This window comes from Alligator sinensis, unplaced genomic scaffold (genome assembly GCF_000455745.1).
Source record: "Alligator sinensis unplaced genomic scaffold, ASM45574v1 scaffold347_1, whole genome shotgun sequence".
In the NCBI taxonomy this organism is placed as follows: Eukaryota; Metazoa; Chordata; order Crocodylia; family Alligatoridae; genus Alligator; species Alligator sinensis.
The window spans coordinates 1,113,936-1,120,133 of NW_005841922.1; the positions used below are offsets into that span (position 1 = coordinate 1,113,936).

At 45.2% G+C, this 6,198-nt stretch overlaps 1 protein-coding gene across 1 annotated transcript in view; it reads left to right on the forward strand.

Moving 5' to 3' along the window:
- MALT1 (MALT1 paracaspase) overlaps positions 1-6,198 on the forward strand; it is a 70,331-nt gene that overhangs the window by 20,620 nt on the left and 43,513 nt on the right. The window lies entirely within an intron of this gene.

Below are 6,198 nucleotides of genomic sequence, written 5' to 3' on the forward strand. Positions count from 1 at the left end.
TGCCCGTTGGGGCTGCGCCGCAGCGGCAGCAGCTGCGGCCCCCCCATTTGTCATGCCAGGCAGTGTTTGCCACCATTGCCTCTGGGCTGCCCAGCGCGCGAGCTCCGGGTGGGCAGCAGCAGCAAACAGTACCCAGTGCAGCAAGCGGGGGGACCGCCACTGAGCTGGTGCTAATTGCAGGGGAAAAGCAACCCCACCTCTGCCCCATGGCCAGCGCCCCGCACTGCAGCCACTCACAGCCCGCATGGGGCTGCCTGTGCCTGCTCAGGACAGCCCTGCATGGGCTGCCAGGGATCACTGGCTAAGATAGCAGGGAGTGCCGGTCACAGGGCGGGGGAAGGGTCACTTTGCCCCAAGCTCCATCCCTGCCTGGAGTCCTCCCCTCCCCTCCCCTTCCCTCCCCTCCCCTTACCTGAGGTTCCCGCCCCGGGGCAGCCACATGGTCCCAAGCCAGAAGCCCCTGCTGGGGCTTCCAGGGGGGGAGGGAGGGCTGGGGGGGGTGGGGTCCTTGCTGTTGTGGGAGCCTGCCGGGCTTCCCCTGGGTCCTACTGCCCCTGGTTCCTATAATTTTTTTACAGGAACCAATGACGGATAAATATTAACTTTCTAAAATTTTTAGGGGCCCCGCGGACTGGATAGAATGGCTGCTGGGGCTGGATCCAGCCCGCAGGCCATATTTTGCCCACCTGTGGTCTAATTGGTCTTCCCCAATTGTGAACTCAATCTCATTAACCTATAACAATTAAGTTTAATGGAAGGCAGATAACAAGACTGAATACATCTACATAATAATGTCTTAAGTTCTGTGTTTATATTATAATAGGTAAACAAGAGGAAAATAAAATAGGAAATAAATTAGTATGTTGACAATTAGACTGAGCTGGACAAAATTTTGAGATGGGGTATGCCATGAATTATTCCTCCTTTTTTGGAGTCCTTAATAAACCATCTACATGACATGGTAACCAGCCCATGGTTCTGAGCATACATGTTAGTGAAGCCTCACAGCAAGCCCTGCTGGCATACATGATTGTAGTATTACTGTTTCTGCATTTGTCCATGTGTTTCTGGTGGAATATCTGATGGGTCTTTGTGCTGAGATGCTCTAGGTTTCTTTTTCCCATACAGTTGTGAGAGAACATGTATGACACTCAACTGTGAGAAGGGCACAGGAGAGCCATTAGAAGTGACCTTGCCTGCATCCTCACTGCAGAGAGGTCAAGTTCTGTGCTACCTAAAGTCGAACTCTGGTTTTAATTCATACCGCAGCCAGACAAGCAAGGTCAGGATCAAAGTGCAAATAAGCATGTATTTGAAGATATTGCGTGTGTAGATGGTGGTGTGGACAGGAGGTTGAACACCATATTCTTGCCAGGGAGCACTGGCTAAGATACCAGCATAGACGGTGTGTGACTTTCTCAACCATCTCATTCTATTGAAACCTACCCAGCATGCTTCTCAGCTCCTTCCCAATTAAAACTGTAGTGAAAACAGAAAGTGCGTCTAAGAAGAGGGAAGGATAAAGCTAGGGTGAGATGGGGAGGTCTGTTTTTTGTCACATGTAAGCAGTAGTGTAACTAGGGTGGAGTGTCCGGGGCAACAGCCTGGGGCACTGGCATGTGTGACCACACTGGCAGCATGGCAGCAGCTGGAAGTTTCTGCTGCCCCCATGAATCCCTCTGCCCCAGGCACCCAGCTGCCTTGCTACACTTCTGGTAGTAAGCCTTAACGAGTCAGTAAATGAGTCAGTAAACTGAGCACTTGGTGATGGGGAGAAATGTATCTAGGGATCCTTTCTAGCTAATTAGAAGAGCAACATTGCAGCATTCAAGGGATCTTCTTTCAGCGTCTTTATCTAATGCTATGTGTGTACATAGTTTGTTACTCAGAATATAAACTGCTGAACTTAAACTTGCCAGCTGCAATTTTTTTTAAAGTCAGTTGGAGCTGGACATCAAACTTCCTTAGGTCTGTTTAAAAAAAATCACAGCTGCCAACATTAGATAAAAATGGCCTTCTACTTATCCCTAACCCTATTCCACTGAAGGCTAGAAAGTGCAAGCCTGGTACTGCTGCTGTTGTAAGCATGGGGAACTAATTAAATGCAAATAGTGCAACCAAAGAAGAAAGTAGCAACTTTGAGAGAACCTGGGGAAGGGTGGGGAGATTCACTGTTCTCCTGCTTCTTCTGTTGAATCATCAAGCAGGACAGAAGTGACACTAACCCCGCTGACAGTTAATTCTTTGGCTGGTTTGACAGGTTGTTTGACTGAGAATAGGATTCTTATGGCATTTCTGCAGCTGCAGTAATCCGGTGTCATGAGCACGATAAGATTGCTTTACCTTGTGTCATCTACCCAAAGAGAGAGAGGATTTACAATCTGTATCAAGCTGAAGAATTTGCTAAAGTATAAACTTCTGTGAGGCCAAAAGTGACCATATTTTACCACAAAAAAAAAAAAAGTGTAAAAAACCAAAAGCTAGAAACTGGTTCTTTGTTTTTTGGCTTTTTTTGGTTCGGTTTCCTCATGAATGGGAGTGTAGCCAGGCAGTTCATTACTAATCTTGGCCCCAGGTTGAAATTTGGTTGTGTTAGAGCTTCTGGATTTTTTTCAATGGCTCAATTTCTTTCTTTATGAAGCTCCAATGAGCCTTGCATGGAAATCTGCTAAACTACAGTAAGATGTGCAGAATAAGGGGAAACCAATCTTCCTCCACTGCGATTAAGAGTTATGTAGTGACAGATCTCATATATAGCCTATCACCAAGCAAGAAATTGGATGTGAGCAAGGGTTTCTCCAGCAGTTGTGCCCACCCAATAGATTGAGACAATAGTTCTGAGTTTCATAAGTGACCTGGAAAGAAGCTATAATTTAGATCTCCTTACCTCCTTTTTGCTTTTGCAAAGCAAAAATGGCTTGAAGATGTGTATAGATTAAAAGCTTTTGTATGCATTTCAGAAATATCTATTCCTACATCCTCTGTTTTCCTGGAGTTCTAAGTGGATCTGGAAGTTTTCTCAACCCTTGAATATGTATTAGGGGTGTGTGAAACGGGCCCTATTCAGTTCGGATTCGCATTCAGGGACAATGATTCAATCCATTGATTTGGATCGCTGTCCCTGATTCGGTACGGCTGAATCCGAATTTGATGAGTCAGTGGACACAGGCACAGCTTTAAAAGATTTTTCTATGTACCTTGAGGTAGCGGGCACGGTTGATGAATGCTGAGGTGCTGGGGCACGTGGAGTGTCCCACAGCAGCACGGGGGCCTCTTCAGCGTGCTCGGCAGCGAACCTGGACGTGGACTCCAGTCTGCTGAGGAGTGTGCGGGTGGGCTCCTCTGTGCCCTCCTGGACTGGCAGTCGGCTGCAGGGAGACTCTGGGTGCCTACCCAGACCCAGGAGGCACCAGTTGCCAAGCCGGGGGATGGTACGGGGCGGGGGGCCCCGGCACATTCCCTGGTGGATCTGGAAGCGTTTCTGGTCCACTTTTGGGTCTGCTGCCGAGCGTGCTGGGGAGTCCCCCGCGCTCCTGTGGGACCCTCCATCTGCCCCAGCACCGCAGCCTTCAGAGCCCCTGCTACCTAGAGGTATGTCAAAAAAACATATAAAGCTGTATCTATTTCCGAATCACTGAATCTGTCCAAATGTCTCCGAATCGATTCGGAGGGTTCTGAATCAATTCAGAGAAATTAAAGGGTCCTCTGATTTGATTCGGATTTGGAGATTTGGGCACTGAGTCGGGCCGAATCTCCGCTGAATCGAATCAGGGACCGAAGCTTCGCACAGCCCTAATATGTATGTCAAGCATCTGAGAAACTGCTTTTATGATTTTGTTAATCTAACTAGAAATATCTTCCCTGACAATTGTGTGGGATTCACCTCTTGTCAAAAAACAGAATTTCTACCCTGTGGGATATTCAAAGACTTCAGTGTGTTGTTTCATCCTAGATTTGGGAAAAAAATCAAGTGACACTATAAAAAAAGGCTAAAATTAAACATTTTCACCTTGAGTAAAATGAAATGTTTCATTAATTCCATATAAAAAATTTTAAGTGCTGCATTCTTGTAAAACATTTCTGTTTTGTCCAGTCAATTATATCTAATGGGGCACTGCTTTGTTGGGAAATTTTTAAGCCAGTGGTGTTGTCTTTGTACCATTTGAAATCATAATTCTACTTGCTCTGTAATTATTCAGAGGTGTAACTAGTTTTTGTTTTAGGACAGCAAGGAATAGTTGCTGCTGCAAGGGGAGGTGTCAGCATGGCCAACAGCTATGTGTTAACACAGTATCCGCTGGGTATCTGAACCCTTTCTCACCCTCCTACTGCAGCCACTGCAATTCCCGTTCTGAGCAGCAGTGTGAAACACTGACTTTGATGGTGAGAAAAATGGCTGTGGAACATGCAAGAGGGCACTCAGAGGGGACAAACTTTGCTTTACTCTGATGATCGCCTTTAAGGAACAAGGTTGGAGGGCCTGACTTAATCCCTCAAACATGCAGCTTAGTCAAAGCTTCCATTTTTATTTTTTTCTCTCACCCTATCTCTGTGGAACTGGGACAGACCTCATGTACTTGCAGGCATTACAACCTGCTGTACGTGCTGTGATGCTCGAATACTGGGGAAAGGGGGAGTCAGGATCAAAGGGAGACGAACATATTGTTGTCAGCCCTTAATCCTCGTATCACTGACATCATTGACAGGCCCAATGCCAACATACATAACTGCATATTCTGGACCTTTTAGTACCTACATGAGTGACTAATAGCCTAGCTGAAAGCTTTGTGCGATGTATACTTTCAAGGAAAGGCTGAACTTTATAGAGTATATTAATGGTACCACATATCCTATGAATGTTTTACATTTTTCAAAGAAGTAACTACCGTGTGTACACTAGGAATATTTTAGCCTAAATATTGTAGTTTTTGCATTATTGCAGCTTAATCCACCTGGGGATATGCATTAGTCATCTTTCAGAAATGCTGTCATGTCTAGCAGTTAGATGAAGAGGCAGTGTCTGGTTACGATAAAGCATGTTTGGTTACAGAGAAAATCTTTTCACTCTTTACATATATTAGGCATCACACTTCATTTTTGGAATTAGAGAAGCAGTGACTTTCTGTAGGGGAGTAAGCAGAGTAGTGATGGGAAAACTAATGCATTCACACTCCTGAAGACAGGTCATGGGGCTACAGTGCAGTCTTCTACAGCCATGATTCTTAGTAGCTGTTGCTATCTAGTTGGCCCCATTGCAGGAATTAGTATTTTGAAGCTGGTGCATGCGATGTCTGCCCCACCCTGTAGTCCAGCTGACAGGTGTAAGTGTTACAAAACAGACTTGTGTACTCTCTTCTGCGTTAACTTCCATTTGTACACTTGGTGAAAGAAGGAGGGGGAAAAAACCTGCTTGCTCAAAAATGGGAGGTTTAACTTTCATTGAAACCACTTTGTGCGTGTGTGCACATGTATGCGTGTACACATGTACCACTTCAATTAAACTTGTGATGACTAATTTTAGGAATGTACAATAAGAATGTGAAAAGGAATTCATTTTTATAAGTCTTCCCAGAAAAGAACATTAAAATGTGTCATCTATGTACACTCATTTAAAAATGAGGCATCTCATTTCAGCTGTGGATGGAGTAATATATCCAGTGGATTATATAATTAGCCAGAAAGCTTTTCAAATGATCTGAAAGGCTTAAGCCTCACTAGATCCCTGATTGTTGTTAGGCAGTAGCAGTGAACAGGATGATTCTTTGCTGCCTGATCAAGAGGTTGCACTTGTTTTTCTTAAATCCTGCTCTTACAGCAACAAGAGTAGGAATACCTGAGATTGAGTGCCATAAACTCCATGGAGCTATCCCTCTCTAAACCATTTTGGAAACCGAAGATTTACTCTAAGTGTAATGGCACACAAGAATGATTATGCATCTGGCAGTGAGCACGTGTTGCAGAATCCTCTGACTACCTTTTTAAGTTTCAGTTGTAGGTCACAATTTTGGCTTGGACTTAACCCCCTAAATATCTTAATACTAGGCCTGTGCGAAGCGGCTAGGATTCGCTTCAGATTTGGCCAGTTCGGGGGACGGTGATTCGATTTGGTGATTTTTAAATCACTGTCCCAAATCTATTCAGCTGAATCTCTGAATCGTACAGGTCCATCCCCACCCCCCCACTCCCCCACTATCCCAG